We start from the raw sequence: 20,415 nt of genomic DNA, 5'->3' as shown, positions 1-20,415 counted from the left end.
GTTTATTTATTCAAAGTTACTTTTGGTTTTGTTACTTAATCATGCAAATCCTCAGATTTTGTTTATTCAATGAGTTTTCTCTCTAAACAAGGATTAAATTTCTCATTTAATTTCTTCATATTAATCTAAAAAAACTGAATTTAAATGTATTGTAAGCAAATTTATAAATCGTGATTATCTGATTTGAAACATGATGAATATTTTTATGTTGTGTAAAAACATTTGAATGATTGATGAGGAAAAGCAAAAAATAAAAGAATCGAGATAAATTCTGTTTTTGTTACAATTGGCCAAATCTGATTTTTATTTTTTCAGTTAAGACAGTTAAATATATTTCAAATAAGGTACTGCGAATTAGTTCATAGTTAATAAGGAAGAAACACTTTGTTTGAAACTTGACGATTTGCTTGTGTGATAAAAAGTTTTTTTTATTTTACACCAAAACATAGTCATGGATTGGAATGGCCTAGTCAAAGTCCAGACGTGAAACCCACTAAATCTTTTTCCAAACTTGAAAATAAATGTTTATAGATAATTTCCATCCTTTCTGACTGAGTTTGAGATTTTTTGTAAAGCTGCTGTACTTCCTCCAAATAAAATAAGCAAGAAACTGATTTCTGATTTTTTGTTTTCCAGGTTGATGTTCTGAATGAAACAGAAAATATTAAGATTTTCTCCATTTTATTATTCAAAGCATCATCATCAGACCTTCATCAACTGGTTTCAAGATGGGAATGTTTTACTGTAAATAAGTTATTTATGAAAGTCAGAGTTGAGATTTTAAAAAATCTGTTATTGACATTTAAAGAGAAACAGAACAGAAAGAAAATCAAATGAATAAAATACAGAAGAAAAAGGTTTTATTGTTCACTAAATACATGAAGTTTAACTGGAACAAAAATACAAAAGGATTTAAGATTTGAATCCAAGATGGATTAAAGAACATAGAGAAAATTAGAGAAAATCTTTGACTGGAAAAAAAAACAACCTGGAATAATCCTGGAATAATCCCAGCTTCCATCTTTAAAGGACTGAAAGAAGAAGAAATTTCCAAGGAATCTTGTTGGAGTTTCACCAAGAAATAGATTGTAGAGACTGAACTATCTGTTCAACAGTGAGAGAGTTTCTCTGACAGGAGGAAAAACTTTAGACTCTTTAGACTCAAATCAGCTCAGAAACACTGAAGAACAAGAACTGGGCCAGAACCAGAACCTAAATCCAGGAATCAGAGGTTCAGTGAATGTGTTGAAGGTGTGGAGGAGGATCAGTGAGTCAGAGGAGACTCTGTAGAAGGACAGAATGCCAGCAGGACAGTCCACATACACTGCTACTCTGTTAGAGTCAGAGGAGGAGGAGAGACGAGTTTTTATTTTATTGTGCCAGAAAGAATAACCATTAACATCAGAGCATCTCAGACTCCAGGAATGATCGTTTCCTCCAAACCTACAGTCTCTGCTGTCTCCTTTCCTCTTGATTCTTCTGTAACTCACTGATATATTAACATATCCTCTCCACTTGACCTCCCAGTAACAGCGACCAGTCAGACCAGTTCTACACAGCAGCTGAGGAAGATCAAATCTGTCTGGATGATCAGGATATGACTGAAGATCCTCCACACATGTCACCTTCCTGTTGTGTTCAGACAGTTTGAGGTTTCTGTTCACTGTGTTTGTGTCGATGGTGAGTTGACAGGAATCTGATGGAGAACAAACACAATCCAGCTGCAGTTATTGATCATTTATTGACACTTTGACTCCTGAATGAGTGATGTGACAGTTTGAAGATGGTTGAATGTGAGCTGCTTTGTTGTCATGAATCAGATGAAAAACACACTTACATTTCCTCAGACCTGGAGTCAAGAATCGGCCTCCAGCAGGCTCCACCCTGAAAGGAGGAGGGGGGTCAGACCATCAGTCTCTTTCAGCAGCAAACATGGACATTACATGTCTCTCAGACACACATTGTCCTCCACTGAGACAGGAACAGTCCAACATCTGGATTGCAAACTGCAGTGGATGTAGGAAGGACAGTTGGTGCTGCTGCAGCACAACTCATTTCTCCAAACACAGGAAAAGCTCCAACAGAGAGGAGAAAGGAAATCCCTCAGTAACAACCTGAAGAAACTCACTGAAGCCTAAAAGGACATCAGGAAACTAAGGAAACATTTCTGGAAGCTCAACCTGATTTAATAATCAGCATTAAAATACAATCAATCTAAACTCTGATCAACACCTGGATACCTGATCCATCCACACTCCCACACACAGATGAAGGAATGAAACACTAAACAGCCCTGCTGCTGAAAACCTGCTGTGGCCTCACTGTAATATCCAGAAATACAAACATTCAAAAGGAGAAGCTGCATCACATTCAACAAAGATTCAACAAGAATCAAAGATTTGAAGCTAACAATTTTATCATCAAACTAAATGTTTCCCAGCAGACTGAATAAAGACATTTGTCCCTCTTCCTCCTCTATCAGACCTTCTCTGCTCCTGCAGCAGGTTCCTCCATACCTGAGAGCTTCCAGTCTCCAGTGTGGATCCTTCAGTCCAGCCGACAGCAGCTTCACTCCTGAGTCTCCTGGATGATTGTAGCTCAGGTCCAACTCTTTCAGATGGGAGGGGTTGGAGGTCAGAGCTGAGGCCAGAGAAGCACAGCCTTCCTCTGAGACCAAACAGCCTGATAAGCTGCAGACACACAATTCATCACATGATGAGAAAATGACAACATTGAGGTAGAAACCAAGGACTGAACTGATGGACGGACGGACGGATGGCCCAGAGTTACCTGAGAGTTTCCAGGTTGCAGTTTGGACTCTTCAGTCCAGCAGAGAGAAGCTTCACTCCTGAATCCTGCAGGTTGTTGTTACTCAGGTCCAGTTCTCTGAGACTGGAGGACTGGGAGCTGAGAACTGAGGACAGAGCTTCACAGCTTCTCTCTGAGAGGTTACAGCACTCAGTCTGAGGAGACAGGGAGGAAAATATGTTATTAAGCAATTCATAAAAATATCTTTTTTCCAGTCAACAATGTTCCTCTTTACTGATTTATTGACTGTTTTATATATAATCATGTTGCCTTTTGTTGTGAACTGGTTCAGTCTATATTTGGGTCTCCAGCCATGAAGGACTGAACTAAAGGCAACAAGGAGGCTGGCAAGAGAAATATTAAACTCCTCTATGAACTAAATGAATCCATGTCAGTTTTAACAGAAAGAGTCCAATGAAGCCTGAGAATCAAGGCTGGGCTGAAGATCAGCATCAGGCTCAGTTTGAGGATCAGCATCAGAGCTGGTTTGAGGGAAAACAGCAGCTTGAATCAAAGCAGAGCAAATCTACAGTTTCATCTTTACATGTTTAACTGTTGGATACAGAGATGGAAAACTGAGCTGCAACTGATAAATATATTATTTGAACAAGAATCAAATTGTTCTATAAAAGGATTGTATAAAAAAAACAGATTTTTTGTTTGAGAAAAAAATTATGACAAACCTTGTGGGAAAAATTAGAAACAAATAGATACAAATATTCTCCAAAAACAATCCAAAAACAGCCAAACATTAAATACAGGGAAATTTAACCCAGTATTTAAATTAAAAAGATCTGAAAACACCAACCTGACACTAAAGGTACTAAACTCATGGAAAACACACTTTCAGAATCACCACAATTAAAATTACATTCATAAATATCAACATTGAATGAACCTCCAAATATGTTTTTAAACATTCAGAACTGACTTATTTCAAAAATTCACCTAAGACATGAAAATGAATCCCAGATCCACCTGGATAAACTCAGGTATTCAGCCATTCTATAAATTACTCAGTTGCTTTTGATCAATTATTTCACATAAATGTATTGTTTACTTCATTTATTCTACAGCAGGAGAAGTTGTGTCAAAAAGTGTAATAGACAAAATTTCAAATTTTGGAAAAACATTTTTTGACTGAAAATTTGTGGAGAAAAAAAACAGTGCACAGGCATCCTCAGTTCCAAATACGTTCACTTACAATTTCATCACTTGGTTCATGTTCACATTATTTATTGACTGTATCAAAGAATATCAAATATATTTTGAATTTAATTGAAGATAAGAAATAATGCAAATGTACAATAAAATACAATTACATGAATCTTATGTATAGACATGGTCATCAAATCAGGTCGTTAACTATGTTGCCTGTAGGGACTTTCAATCTCCAGCAGGAGAGATTTTTACTGAATTGGAAATACTGTTACTTTGTTGTAACACAGTATCAACAAAGTATCAATACTTTTGCTCTGGGTCGAAATGCTTCGTGACGCTTCATTTAGCCAACACTCAAACTAAGTCTGGACCCAAAGTGGTTCTGGTAGTTTTGGTAAAATAAAAGAGAGACAAACAAATAAAGCAGCAGTTGGTCATCAGATTCAGGCTGTGGGCTCAAACTCAAATGTAATAAACAGAAATCTGGTTTCACCAGGATGGAGAAAATTTTACCTGAGAGTTTCCAGGTTGCAGTTTGGACTCTTCAGTCCAGCAGAGAGAAGCTTCACTCCTGAATCCTGCAGGTTGTTGTTACTCAGGTCCAGTTCTCTGAGACTGGAGGACTGGGAACTGAGAACTGAGGACAGAGCTTCACAGCTTCTCTCTGAGAGGTTACAGCCACTCAGTCTGAGGAGACAGGGAGGGAAATATGTAATAATCCATCAAATGTTTGTGTTACTTTACAGTCAACAATATTCTTCTTGGACTGATTGAAGAATAGGTCATATTTTTCAAAACTTTATGATATCTTTATTATAAACTGGTTTATTCTATAGTTGGCACTCAAGCCTTGAATAACTGAACTACAGACAACAAGGACACTGGCAAGAAAAATATTAAAATCTACAATAAACTGCATTATTTCAGTCGCCGCTGAGAGTCTGTCTCTCTTTTTCTCATCACCTGCTAGCAGCAGACTAGGAAACAATGTAGTGATAAATAAACAGTAAATACCAGTAGATGGTTTGGTTTCCCAGGTACATTAAGGTGAAAGAATCCTAATGTTTTAATGGGCTGCTGTTTGCAAAGTTGTACAGTCCATTTAATCCCAAAGTTTTATCTGCAAAATCAGTGCATGTATTTCTGTTGTTAGACCTCCCTAACATGATATTTATGAATTAATTAGAGGTGTGCTGATTGATCGGCCACCGATCATAATCGGATGATTTCTGTGAAAAAGTGTATGATCGCTGATCATCAATGACCAAAACGAATCACATGTATCTACCTTCTCAGCCTGCGTGTGCAGCTCATCTCCTCCTTCCTTCTCACTGCACAAGCGCACAGCAACAAATCCTGTCGTGTGGAACTATAACGCTCTGATTGTGAATGGGGAAGTTTGTGTGTTGCAACGGAAAATTACCTCAGAGATGAAACGTGTCAGAAGGCATCAATACAACAAATGTAATATGACGGAATGCGGGACTTAGCACCGAATGCTTGTAGATGCACTTGATGGAGTTTGGCTACATTGAGGCTCAATTCAGGAAAAATTGACATCCTGAGCGACCAGACAGCAGGTAAAGCAGCTCAACTACCGACACTCATCTGGATCAGCATCAAGGTCAGAAAGCTGAACAAATAACCAAAAAAATAATTAAAGTCTTCAAGCTGGTGGTGAAAGACGCTGGTTCTCCCTCTGTTGAACCGCCGCTACTGATAGTTATATTTCACAGACATGGTGCTGCTCAACCTCCACCCGCAGTGAACTCTCACACTACTTAAAGCTGCAGCAGGTAATGTAAATAATGACACAAAAAATTCACACATTAAAACTATCGCTATGCTCCCTAACATTTATGAAAAAATAAATAAATAGTCATCAATATCCCTGTGTTATGCAGAATTACTCAACCAGCATTAATCAGCTAGAAAAGCTCTCAGGATGTTTGGATTCAGTTACTTGGGATTGTTGATGTTGATGCAAACTGCATCTGACTGAATTAATGTTTCCCTCTTTTACTAGACATTATTGATTTCATAAGTGTTATGAGATTTATTTAACTCATCTATAGTTTAGGGTACAGAGAACCGTAGTGTTAAATCACTGTGCATACAGCCCTGACCCATCTGCAGCATCCCAACACCTACGCCAGGATGCTATTTGTAGACTTCAGCTCAGCATTTAACACCGTCATCCCAGACAAGCTGGTGCTGAAGCTACTCAAGGTGGGGCTGCCTGCTTCACTGTGCCACTGGATCAGAGACTTCCTCACCAACAGGCCTCAAGTGGTGAGAATAGGTGGCTCAACATCGTCCCCACTGGTCCTCAACACAGGCACACCGCAGGGCTGTGTGCTCAGCCCAGTTCTCTTCACCCTGTTTACATACGACTGTGTTGCCCACCCACCAACACAGTCGTCAAGTTCGCGGACGACACAACAGTAGTGGGTCTCATTTCAGACAACAACGAGACCCACTACAGAGAGGAGATTCAGCAGCTCACTCAGTGGTGTTCAGCCAATAACTTGGTGCTGAACACAGGGAAGACCAAGGAGGTCATTGTGGACTACAGAAGGTCCAGGAGGACGGATCACACTCCCCTTCTCATAGATGGAGAAGAGGTGGAGCGTGTGGACAACATCAAGTTCCTGGGCCTCCACATCACGTCTGACCTCTCCTGGAATACCAACACCTCCCACCTGGTGAAGAAAGCACAACAAAGGCTCTTCTTCCTCAGGAAACTGAGACGGGCTGGACTTTCCTCACGGCTGCTCCTGAACTTTTACAGGGCGACGATCGAGAGCGTCCTCTGCCTCAACGTGACTGTGTGGTATGGTAGCTGCACAGCACTGGAGAGGAAACAACTGACACGAGTGGTGAGAACAGCACAAGGCATTGTGGGATGCCCCCTCCCGGACCTGGACTCTATTTACATGGGCCGGGTCAAGAAGAGAGCTGGATCCATAGCCATGGATTCCAGCCACCCGGGCCACAGACTGTTTGTGCCGCTGCCATCAGGCAAGCGGTTCAGGAATATACGGACTACAACAAACAGACTGAGAAACAGTTTCTTCCCCACAGCCGTCAGAGCCATTACTCCCTGCTGCCCCCTGCTGCCCCCTCCCACACATATCATAACCTCACATACACCCCCCACCCCCACACAGCCATATTGTTCTGCACTTGCACTGTCACATCATCTGCACTTTACCATAATTGGACCTGCTGCTTCTTCTTTGGTGTGGTTGAGTGCCTTTAGTTAATTTTAGTTGTATATTATTATTATTATTATTATTATTATTATTATTATTGTGTGTTTGTTTATTTTATTTATTGTATATATTTGACTTTTTGCACGGGAGTTGAAATAGAAATTTTGTTGAATCCTGTTCAATGACAATAAATAATATCTATCTATCTATCTATCTATCTATCTATCTATCTATCTATCTATCTATCTATCTATATCTATCTATCTATCTATCTATCTATCTATCTATCTATCTATCTATCTATCTATCTATCTATCTATCTATCTATCTATCTATCTATCTATCTATCTATCTAAATATTTCTTAAGTGTTTGGTTTTTCAATTGTCCTTTTGACTGACTAGCTGCTCTTTTGCGCCTGCAAGTATGAGAATCACAGCCTTCCTCTGAGACCAAACAGCCTGATAAGCTGTAGACAAACAATTCATCACATGATGAGAAAATGACAACATGGAGGTAGAGACCAAGGTTTTCACAAGAGTAAAAAAACTCAAGAAGAGTGAAAATTCCTTTAATATCATAAAAGAGTGATGAACTGTATTTCATTCTGTAGATAATAAAAGTCAACATTTATTACTTATGCAAAGACAAGAAAGTCTAACAACTGGTTGGAGGAAGAATCTGCAATAATGCTTCTTTGTACACTGAGGATGCAACAATCTGTCTAGTGTCCAGTGTTACACTAACAGTTAAAGCCTGATCTCCATCTTTCTACATTCCTCTCTTCTTGGTTCTTTCAGCCTGAAATAAATGAAAACCAGCTGAGTTTATGTGTCAAGACTTAGAATGATTAGCCTCATTACAGTCAGACATCTACTGATGTTATAATCTGATACTGAAATAAAATTTACATAATATCTTATAGAAGATAATGGACAGAAATCTGGTTTCACCAGGATGGAGAACATTTTACCTGAGAGTTTCCAGGTTGCAGTTTGGACTCTTCAGTCCAGCAGAGAGAAGCTTCACTCCTGAATCCTGCAGCTTGTTGTTACTCAGGTCCAGTTCTCTGAGACTGGAGGACTGGGAGCTGAGAACTGAGGACAGAGCTTCACAGCTTCTCTCTGAGAGGTTACAGCCACTCAGTCTGAGGAGACAGGAAGGAAAATATGTTATTAATCCATCAAATGTTTGTGTTACTTTCCAGACAAACTGCTGAAGGAAATCTGACTCCCTCACCCCTCAGTTTCAGACTTTGAAGAGACAATGCACTCATAAATAAACTGTAACATGAATATATATTTGCTTCATCAATGGCAGATTTCTATAAAAAAAAACATGCAATAAGAATCTGTGTCCTTACAGAGTTTTGTTGGAGACTTTAACCACTGGCAGCAGCCTCAGAAGAACCTCCTCTGAAGCAGAGTATTTCTTCAGGTCAAACACATCCAGATCTTTTCCTGATGACACTAAGATGAAGATCAGAGCTGACCACTGAGCAGGAGACAGTTTATCTGTGGAGAGACTTCCTGAACTCAGAGACTGTTGGATCTCCTCCACTAGAGAACGATCATTCAGTTCATTCAGACAGTGGAACAGATTGATGCTTTTCTCTGCAGACACATTCTCACTGATCATCTTCTTGATGTACTGAACTGTTTCCTGATTGGTCTGTGAGCTACTTCCTGTCTGTCAGCAGACCTTGTAGGAGTCTCTGATTGGTCTGCAGTGAAAGTCCCAGGAGGAACCGGAGGAAAAAGTCCAGGTGTCCATTTGGACTCTGTAAGGCCTGGTCAACAGCTCTCTGATGGAGAGACTTTGGTTGAAGTATATTAAATAATGAAGATTTAATAGATGTTTGTTTTTCTTCCATCAGGTTAACACCAGAGTTGATGAAGGTCAGATGAACATGAAGAGCAGCCAGAAACTCCTGAACACTCAGATGGACGAAGCAGAACACCTTGTCCTGGTACAGACCTCTCTCCTCTTTAAAGATCTGTGTGAACACTCCTGAGTACACTGAGGCTGCTCTGATATCGATGCCACACTCTGTCAGGTCTGATTCATAGAAGATCAGGTTTCCTTTCTGCAGCTGATCAAAAGCCAGTTTTCCCAGAGACTCAATCATCTTCCTGCTCTCTGGACTCCAGTGTGGATCTGTTTCAGCTCCTCCATCATACTTGACCTTCTTCACTTTGGTCTGAACCACCAGGAAGTGGATGTACATCTCAGTCAGGGTTCTGGGCAGCTCTCCTCCCTCTCTGCTCTCCAACACATCCTCCAGAACTGTAGCAGTGATCCAGCAGAAGACTGGGATGTGGCACATGATGTGGAGGCTTCGTGATGTCTTCATGTGGGAGATGATCCTGCTGGCCTGTTTCTCATCTCTGAATCTCTTCCTGAAGTACTCCTCCTTCTGAGGGTCATTGAACCCTCTGACCTCTGTCACCATGTCAACATACTGAGGAGGGATCTGATTGGCTGCTGCAGGTCGTGTGGTTATCCAGAGGAGAGCAGAGGGAAGCAGTTTCCCCCTGATGAGGTTTGTCAGCAGAACATCCACTGAGGTGGACTCTGTAGCATCAGTCAGGATCTCCTTGTTGTGGAAGTCCAGTGGAAGTCGACTCTCATCCAAGCCATCAAAGATTAACAGAACCTGGAAGTGTTCAAAGCTGCAGATTTCTTTGGTTTCACTAAAGAAATGATGAACAAGTTCCACCAAACTGAACTTTTTCTCTTTCAGCACATTCAGCTCTCTGAAGGTGAATGGAATATGAACTGGATGTTCTGGTGGGCTTTGTCTTCAGCCCAGTCCAGAGTGAACTTCTGTGTTAGGACTGTTTTCCCAATGCCAGCCACTCCCTTTGTCATCACTGTTCTGATTGGTTGATCTCTTCCAGGTGGGACTTTAAAGATGTCTTCTTGTCTGATTGTTGTTTCTGGTCTGTGTGGTTTCCTGGATGCTGTTTCAATCTGTCTGACCTCATGTTCATCATTGACCTCTCCAGTCCCTCCCTCTGTGATGTAGAGCTCTGTGTAGATCTGGTTCAGAAGGGTTGGACTTCCTGCTTTAGCAATCCCCTCAAACACAGACTGGAACTTCTTCTTCAGACCAGATTTAAGTTGTTGACAAACTGCAGCAAGATGTTCTGAATAAACATCAACAGTAAAATCAGGAATAAATAAAAATTATACTTTGAAGAGGTTTGAGTAAATGTGATTCCATGTCTTCATACATCAGTAAATGTCTGATTTATCCATCTGGTTAAATCTTTGCAGAAATCCTCTTATGCTCTGCAGACGGTCAGCCAGCTCCTCCTGCTTCATCCTCAGGAAGTTCAGTGTGATCTTCATCACTGCCTCTCTGCTCCTCCTCTGCTCTTCTTCCTCACCTTGTAACACCTCAACATCCTCACTCTGACTCTCTGAGCATTCTGGGTAATCTGGACTCAGAACCTTTTTAATCTTCTTCAACTCGTTCTTCACAAAAGTGACAATGTTTTCCTCCAGCAGCTGGAACAGAATAATAGATGGACACATGGGACTGAAATCATGGAGCCAAACACCAGATGGATATTGGACAGACTGACAGTCCTCTGGTCTACAAAGTGCAGCTTGGAGATGAATGTGAACAGAACCCATAAAAAAGCAGTTGTACATATACAGACCATAAATATGGAGTCCAGCTGAGTTTGATGCTGCTGGGCAGATGGACCACTGGGAACCTCTGAGCTCTGCTGGTCCACTCTGGAGGAACCAGGAACAATTAGAAAGTCTGGAAATATTCATCCAGCAGTTTTCACAGAGGAAATCACCAAGAGTTTCACACTAAAAATACTTGAATCAGAAAAACAGAGCATGACATGAACACAATACAAAGGAGTTAGAAACAGGAAGATGAATTACAGCAGGAGTCTCAAACTCCAGTCCTTAAGGGCCGATGTCCTGCAACTTTTAGATGTGCCTCTGCTGCACCACATCTGAATGAGGTCATGAGCAAGGCTCTGGAGAACTGATCTACACAAGGAGGTAATTTAGACATTTCATTTCAGTGTTTTGTACCTGTGGCACATCTAAAAACTGCAGATATAATTCACATTTCTGTGAATTCCAGTAAAACCAGAATCACTCAGTAAACGTAAAAAAAGTTGATGTTGCACTTTAAACAGTCCAAACTGTCAGCAGATCTAATGCTGGTGGAGACAATGTCCCAGAGCTTGGAGACAGTGGAAGTGAAGGCTCTGTCCACACAGGTCTTCAGGATAATGTGGGACATCAATCATGTTCTGATGATTAGATCTGAGATGATGTGGATAATAAGGAGGACTGAGCACTTTGAGCTGCTTTCAATATGAAGGTGCTTTAGAAATAAAATTGATTGATTGTAATATGTGGGTGTGTGTCAATGTGTGGTCCTCTACTGGGTGTTATAATGAGAGTTTTTATAATGTATCCTGGAAATCCTTGAGAATAAATAATTCTGTGTTTTCCTCCATCTCTTAGCTATTTGTATGTTTGTATATACATAAATACACACATAGAGTACACACATGCAAAGCTAAGGTTAAAGGAAATGACATACTAGGGATCGCCCTATTTCAGGTATAACTTAGATAAATAAATAAAACTGGGATATTTATACTGGTTCAGTTTCCACAGTTACAGCAGTTAGAAACAGCTCACCTCTCTGATGGTGGAGATCCAGGGGATTTAAAGTCAATAAGTTTACCCTTTGACCTGTCGCTCTTAAAGGACACACAGCTGGGTTCTGGTTCAGGTTCTGGTTTGAGTCTCTGATGGATCCTGACAGAAACATGATGATTAAAACTTAATCAGCAAAGAGGAGCAGCAGCTTCATCACCACGTCTGTTCTGGCCTTATATAGTGAACGCTGTGTGAAAAGGGCTGTGGACAGTTAGAGATGGTGACCTCACCTCTGACCTTTGCTCTGGCTCTCATCTTCCCCACACAGAGTGGTTTTAGAGGGAGGGACTCCCCCTCTCTGTCCTCACACTGATCCATGCTGCTGAATCCACATCAGCTCACACACACTTTCTAGCTTCACCTGCAGAGGAAACACACATCATTCATCTGCACATCAACTCTGATCATCCTTTACATCATTAGTGCTGGAAAAAGATCAGCTGCTCCTCCTCTGATTGGCTCTTCTTCTCTGCTTCATATCAGTGTCAGGTGAATGCAGTCAGACAGCAGAGAGGCAGAGGAAGCTGCCATCAGCTGCTGCACTTCTACTATCAGTCCACTAGATGGAGACATGGAGCAACATTTACATTCACTGATTCAACCTGAACAACAGGAAGGAATTTAGTTAATTATTAATCTCTACAAGTGGATTATCTGCTGCGTCAATTATTAACTTTTCAATAATCTGACTGAAATGAACACATTTCTGCATTAATAGTTTATAATAATAATATATATGTTTTTATTTTGAAAGGATGCAGCAGGAAACTGTTCTGATCAAAGTTTGATTCCTGAAAATAAAGTTATGAAGCCGTTTGTTCAGAGAAAACAAAGAAACATCAGATATTCATCATGTTGTTTGATTTCAGTTAATTTGTAATCTAATGATCCTGCAGATTAACTTTCAAACAGCAGGAATGAAACTTTGAGCTGAAACCAGAAGTGAATCTTCCACAGATTAGACAGAAATATTAAAGTTCCTTGAAGACCAAATATAAAACATAAACTTACCGTTTGTTCTCATGATCTAAAGAGTTGATGAAGAAATTCGAAACAAATAGACACAACAAGTGGACTGGAGTTGCACTTTAGCACGTGAACTCAAATCGAAAGTAAATGTGACGGGTGTTGTGTAACTAATGACGTCACAGGTCACCTGGGTTGTAGTTTCTTCTTTCAGAGCAACAGAACCAGGAAGTATAAGCCCTGCAGTGAAATCAGAGGCAGGTTGTAAAGTTTTCAGGAGGATGTTCTGAGGATTTACTTAGTTTTGATCATGAATGTAGAAATTATTGTAAAAAAAACAAAAAACAATATTTTAGTTTATTTAGCTTTTTAAACAGAAAACAATGTGGAAATGCATCCAAACTAAATATTTGTAAACACAATTCACTTGCAAAATATTTAGCTTCAAAATAAATGAATAGAATGTCCTCAGTCTCCTGTTTCATTTCCTCCCAGAAAGTCTTTATTTGTGGTCAGAACCAGAAGACGTGTGTGATGACCGACCATTCAACACATTCCTCCAACATCCATCTGTGGTTGGAATCCTGGAAATGAACGTTTTGAAAGTACCAGCTGGTGCAGGAGGAAGTGCAGGAGGTGCTGTAGTGAAAGCATTGGAATATAAATGCACGCCACACTTTTCAAATTTGTATTTAAAAAAATTAAAATAAATATAATTTCCCCAATACTGATACTGAAAATACACAACATTATTTCTGGCCTTCTTAAAGAAGCCATAAAGTTGTGTATTTCTTTGTGTGATTGCCAGATAGAGCTGTTTTTCAATTTCTAGCTTTGAAATTAAATGTTTGAAAAAGGAGCATTTCCCTCTAATGTCCACTAGGGGGCAACATATCATAGGGGATTATTGGTTTGGATCTGGGATTCCGGGATAAATAACCAGAAAACGGACTAAATAAAGATCATAATTAAAAATCTGTTTAATAAAAACATGAATTCTGTTTTGAAATGAGTCCCTTTAAGAGTTTATATCTTTATAAAGTTCCTTATATGAAGGGAATTTCCCTCTCTATGGTGGTTTCCTTTGGGTTTCTTAGCCTGTTGAGTAATTTCTGTTTTTAGGTCACAGATCCACTGAGGTCATAAAACACCTGGAACTGAGTAATAAAACAACAACAAAGTCTTATTACAGTTTTTGTTCTCAGTCATATTAGCATAAAATTATAAAATCAAGAATGAGAAATTAAAAATAGAAAGTATTTGTTTCATGTTTTGCTCTTTTTATGTATTTTTCTGATTTTATTTGGGAGGAATGTCATGTTTTCAAAAAACAAAACGAGCAAAATATTGGAAAATCAAAGTAAAATTTGTAGAAAAAATTGCAGATTTTAAAAAGGTGGGAAAATTTGCTGCCACAGCTCAAAAGGTTGGATCTAATTTTAGTTTGACTGATAGTTTTAATCAATCTTGTCATGTTTGCAGACTTCCTGTCTTTGCAGATGAATTCATTGAGACTAATAAAATACAGTAAACATTTTACACTGATATTTCCTGTTACTTTCTGACTCCTTCATGCATGCAGATGCTTTGACCTGCAAATGAACCACCAGGAAGTGAAGGAAAAACTGAGTCAGGTCTAAAAATGGAGGCAGCTGCATTCAGCTTTACCTGGGTTAAATAGTGATGGGTTTGTGTTTTTATTTGGTTCTGACGTCGTGTTTGAAGGTCAGCGCAGTGGGTGGGGGAGGACAGGTTTATGTGAGGATGTGTTTGTGGTTTTGAGTGTTTCCATGTCCACAGGAGGAAGAACCGCAGCAGCAGCAGCACCATCATCGTCATCATTCTGCACCGTGAGAATATCCCAGAGTTTATCTGCAATAATCCTGCAGGTGGAAAACAATTCATCGATTCTTGAAATAATCGTCACCTAAACTAGACCAGAAAAAGAAAAGAACATAATCAGAGTTGCTATTCAGCTAAAACTTTACAAAATAAAAATTAATTTTGCATTTACCCAAATCAAATTCTGTAAAATAAGTAAAAATCACATATTACACTGCAAAAACAAAAAATCATACCGATCATATTTACTTTAGTTTCTTCTTAGTTCTCTTAAAATACGACTAAATTAATAGTTTTAAGTCAATAATTTCTTGAAATTATTGAAAAAAAATTGCTTATTGGGAGATTATTTCAATTATAAAATAATTATAACAAAAAATTGGCTTAAAACAACCTCATCTTGCTAAAAAGTTACTTATTAGTCTTATTTTAAGTGCATGAAGAAGAAACAAAAATAATTGCAATGTTTGCATCTTTTTCTTTTTTCTGGTTTCTGAGTGCTGTTGTCTTTTATAATATTGTATTTTCATTATGTAAAGCACTTGATTTGATTTGAACTTTATTGATAGGAACTTGATATAATAAGCGCCGCCAACTGCAACAGCGCCGCCTGTGGCCACAGAATGCGGTGCAACAGGTGATGGAGTCCCAAAGCAACAATTTATGAGCAACTTCTCATTCTGGAGAAAACAAGCAGCTTTAAAAACTCATACTTGCAGAAAAAGACGCTTTCAGTGTAAATTGAGGTTTTTGTTTGCGCCTTTAGGTTTCTCTTGTGTTGGTGTGATAATTAATTAAAGGGGATGTTGCTGTTTCCCCTGCAGTGTCAGTAAGAGGCGGCCGGCCCACGTGTCGCTTCGCCCACGCTTCTCGCAGAGAGGAACACGCCGAGCTATTATTGTCTGTGACAGGAAGTGGCTGAACCACAGCAGCAAACAGCCGGCTGTCGCTGCCGCTCTTCTTCCCTGACTCACGTCTTCCTCTCGCATGGCCGGCCACTTTTCTCCACAGGAACTTTCAGTTTTCAGAGAAGATTTGTTTTCTCTCCTCAGTGCATTAAATTTGCGTCTCTTGCAGATCATTTACTGTACTTTCCAGTTTTGGTTGCAGTTTCAGGATAAACTGTTTGCATATTGGAGACATTTTCGAGTCTCTATTGCAGAAATGGGGAGTAAATAGCTACATTTACTCAGTTTCATTTACTTGAGTAACTTTTTGGAAAAATGTACTTTTACGATGCTGCACATCGAGTATTTTTATGATGAAGTATTTCTATTCTTACTTGAATAAAATTTCTGAATTGTCTCAGCAGACAGACCTGCAGTTTTTGTTAAAGTTTTATGAGTTTTTTATTGAAATAAATTGATTTGGAAATGTTTTCTTTTGCCTGACTGTTATTATTTCTGTTACATATGTGAAGTTTTGTCATTTTGGTTCTTAAAATATCAACTTTATATTGTGGTCCGTCTGATATAATCTTTCCTTATTAAATGATTAATCATTTCATCGGTTACTCAGTTCTTGAACAGACTTATCACCAAATTTCTTTTTCTATTGGATAATTTTTTGGATGGCTACATTTTACTTTTACTGGAGTAAAAATACGTTGAAGTATTTCTACTTTTACTTAAATGTAATTTATGTATAAACTTTCCTGCTCTGCATGTTTGTTCTGAGAAGCTGAAAGTTGAGAAAAGAAAATCTCAAGGTTCAACTTTCGTCTTCCGTTCACTCAACAAACCCAGATTTATCTGAAACTCATTGGGATTTTCTTTGTGATAAACCAACACAAAGTTGTGCATCTTTGTAAAGAGGACAGTAAATAATCCATGGCTTTAATTTTTATTAATAATAAATATCTGAAATGTGTGGTGGAGCATTAATAAGGTCCAGAGCTGGATTTGTGGAGGAACTGCAAACTGATTCTCAGAAATAGATATTAAAATGTTTGTTTCTTTAGCTCGATGAGCTCAGTTCTTGATTTAGATTAACAACTATTACATTTATAGCTAGCTTATATTTAGCCCTGAGGAAGCGTACATGTTTCTGCAAACATCATCGACTAAACATGCCAACAATGTAAAAACTACATATATGCATCTTTTCAGGCTCAATTAAATTGTCAAGTTGTGGGATTTTCTCTGAGTTTAAGCATTTGAGATGTTGATAAAATATTTTTTAAAGTTTTAACCACTTAACAGAAAATTTTTGACTCTCCTTGCTAGTAAATAATCCTTTATTTGCTCAAAAAAAACTCCTAGAACACAAATTCAGGAGTTTAGTAACTTTATTTTCACAAAGTGAAACCTGGACGTCTTCATGAAAAGAATTACCAGCTAACATCTGACTTCATATTTTTGTCAGACATCATTGAACAAGCATAAAATCAACAAACATATTCCTTATTTTTATGCTTTCCAGTCAGATTCCTGATGATTTCATCAGAAACCTTCGTCTTGGTTTTACTGTCCAGCTCAGATTTTAAAACCTGTAGCCTGATGACACACGATCACGTTCTGCTGAGTCAGAACCAGTTTACGGCAAATAAAACAGAAATTATAGTTTTGTTTCCTGAAAATGCAAAGCTTTCGATCAGCACTCATAAAAATACTGCATAATGTGTAAAAAGACTTGAGCAATCAACGACTCAGAGATAAATCTGAACCATGACATAATGCCTGTTTCTAAATAACCTTAGCATCATTTTAAAAAGAAACGTTCCTCATTTAAACTGGAAGCAGTTCAGACTAAAACATCACCCAGAATGCCTGACGATGTTTCCTTTAGATCAGGTTTCCATGCAGTTAGTTTGATATGTGACAGACAGATGTGACATATTCCTGTGTCTCACATGTCACAGGGAGGAATGACATTCACACCTGTTCAGTCCACTTTAATCAGAGTGCGGTTCGTTTTTATAGAAAGTCCCGTTTGTTTGGTGAGGTGTGAACGCTAATCGAGCTAAAAAGTGAACTCTAGTCCTACAAGCCTCTGTTTGGGTTCGGTTGGAGTTAAGAGTCCTGTGGTTCAAATAGGACACCGCTCTACAAGCAGAAAGTGGACGACAGCGCAAGGCATTCTGGGTAAATACCACAAAAGCACTAGCCTAGCACTAGCCTAGCACTAGTGGGAGATTTGGCTCATGATCTCAAGCCAAAGACAAAAGAGAAATTCTTCACTAAAATCTGACGCCTCTCCATTTGTTTACATTTTGTGTCATTTCCTTCAGTGGTTTTTGGTGCAGCGCCCCCAGAGGCCAGGAGGGGAACAGGTTTTTGAAAGGGTTTGGGTTGTTTGACTCAAAGCAGACAGAAGAACCACAGAATGTAAAAATGTTGTGGTTTTGAATTTCATCCAGTTTATCCACTCTGGAACCTAATATGTTAAAAAGTTCTGACTCCTTTAAATCAGGGCTGAAAACTTTACTGTTTACTGCAGCTTGTCCAGGTTTTTAATCGCTTTAAATCAACAAATCATTCTTTCAAATTATATTTCAATGTCAGGTTGAAATATTGTATATTTTTTAATCTAAATTTCTCTTAATTTTTACTTAGATAACTCTGAATTATCTTTTGCATGAACGGTTTCTGTTGGTGATTACAGACGATGCAAACCTGCTGCTTTAATTTTAAACATCTCTGAGAAAAAGTTTTAGTGCAATAAAAATAATAAAACTACTTCATATTGTGCACGGTGCTTTTATACCACAAATAACCCAACCAAATAATCTGGTGGTTAATTATTTATTGTTTGTGATCCCCTCTGGTGTGATTTGGTAATAGACGTCAGAGGCATTCTGTTGGTTGGGTTCGCTGCACATGAAGCATCATGGGTAAAATTCACACCACTTCCTTCCTGCTTCTGCATTCAGGACTTTTCACTTGTTGTTTTTTGAAGTTATTTAGTTAAAAATCCCTGAGTGGGAGTCACCGGGCATGAATAAAAAACACCAATTTGCATGTTGTAGTTTTCTCTAGAAGTAGGGGAAAAAGTGGAAGAGGTGTGTAGGTGTGTGTGCAAAACACGAAGTGGGCAGGAAGGGAAGCGGCGAGACGCCGAAGGCATCCGAGAACAGAAACTCTGAAACTGTTTTTAGATCGTTTTCGAAAAATGGTGGGTGGACGGATATTTTTAGGATCAAATTGTGTGCGGTTAGAGATCTGTTATTTACTAATGGAACATTTTGGTGTACATGCGCTCACAATCAATACGTACAAAGGGTTTGACTTTCACTCATATGAACTGAAAAAAGGTGAAAATGTGAGACGGATCAAAAGCCTCGGTTTTATTTATTCCAAAGGGAAATTAAATGATAAATCATTTCATTCGAGTGTCTTCAAAGTGGTGCTGTGGGTTGTAGAAAGCTCCAGTAGCAGTCAGTGTTGCAGTGACTCTGAGGAGGCCTCTGACTGAAGAGTGTTGCTGTATGACTGTCTTATAACTGGAATGAATATCAGCTCAATTTCCAGGCAGAAAAAATGATATTCTATCCTAACATGTCCAGGATCAGTTTTGAGCTAGCAATGCTGATCCACCTCATTTGCTTTTGCTGCTCTTTTTAAATCTGCATCCAGCAGCAGGAGGCAGAGAAATGTTAGTTTTTTGTCCATAAAGTTATAATCATCGACTGAGTGAGTATTGGGAATTCTTTCAGAAGGAAGCGTCCATAAAAATGTCTTCTCCTTGTCCCAAGTGAACGCCAAAATAAAAGTTTAAAGAAAGGTTGCAACTAATGACTATCAGAGTAATAGATTAGTCTGTTGATTAGTCAAGTTATTGAACTGTTTTGATCTCTCAGCTGTAATAAAAGGTAAAGATAACTTAAAGAAGTGAGTTTGGTTTCACCGTCTCGTTTTTTGTTTCGAAGCTACCTGCGCCGTCCAAGCTAGCATACGTTAGTTACCCAGAATGCATTGCAGTGTGAACAACATGACAGCCTTCAGTATTATTACTGTATTGTTATTTATCAAATAAATATTTATCAAATAAAGTTTATTGTTTCAACTAATCGTGCAAACAATAAAGTTTGGGTTAAGAAAGAAAAAAAAAACAGTAAAAATAAAAATAAAACATGAATAAAGGTAGAAAAGAATATGAGAATTAAGAATGATAATAGAAAAAAGTTTTAAAATAAATTTTGAAAAAGAAAATAGGAAGGAAAATGGAAAACAGTAGAAAATAAGGAAAATAAATAAGAAAAATAAAAAAATGGGGAAAAAAACAGGAATAAACAAAAACCAGAAAAAAATTAAGAAAAAAATAAAAACAAAGACAAAAGAACAAAGCAGAAACTATGGCAATAAATAATAATAAAAAAATAAATCTGTGGGTAAAGAGAGAAAAAATAATTAAATTAAATGAAAAAACAGAAAAAGTTGAAAGAAAACAGAGAAAAAAATAAAGAAAAACAAAAGGCAAAGGAACAAAACAGAAAATAAAAGAAATGGAGAATAAAAAGGAAATGCACAGAAAAATAGGAAGGAAGCAGCAGAGAAAAATAAAATAGAGGAAACATTAAGAGTAGAAAGAAAAGCAGCAAAAAAAAGGAGGAAAAGTTTGAGCTGCAGCCTGGAGTCACACAGTAACACATCTGACCAGAGGAAGGAGGGAGGAGGGGCTTGAAGGGGAAGTCTGACCGAACCGAGCCGAACCGAACCGAACCGGGGCGCCGCAGCAGCAGCAGCAGCAGCTCCTCTCAAACTAACGAGCCTCTGCTGAGA

The 20,415-nt window shown here is 38.6% G+C and overlaps 1 pseudogene; it reads right to left on the bottom strand.

Annotated features, from left to right (window-relative positions):
* Positions 1-664: 664 nt before the first annotated feature.
* On the bottom strand, positions 665-9,591 carry LOC129353071 (NACHT, LRR and PYD domains-containing protein 12-like; annotated as a pseudogene).
* Between the last annotated feature and the right edge of the window lie 10,824 nt (positions 9,592-20,415).

The sequence above is a fragment of the Poeciliopsis prolifica genome, unplaced genomic scaffold (assembly GCF_027474105.1).
Source record: "Poeciliopsis prolifica strain line A6 unplaced genomic scaffold, Auburn_PproV2 SCAFFOLD083, whole genome shotgun sequence".
In the NCBI taxonomy this organism is placed as follows: Eukaryota; Metazoa; Chordata; class Actinopteri; order Cyprinodontiformes; family Poeciliidae; genus Poeciliopsis; species Poeciliopsis prolifica.
The sequence above is the reverse complement of the archived record's forward strand: the minus strand, read 5'-3'. Positions and strand labels throughout refer to the sequence as shown.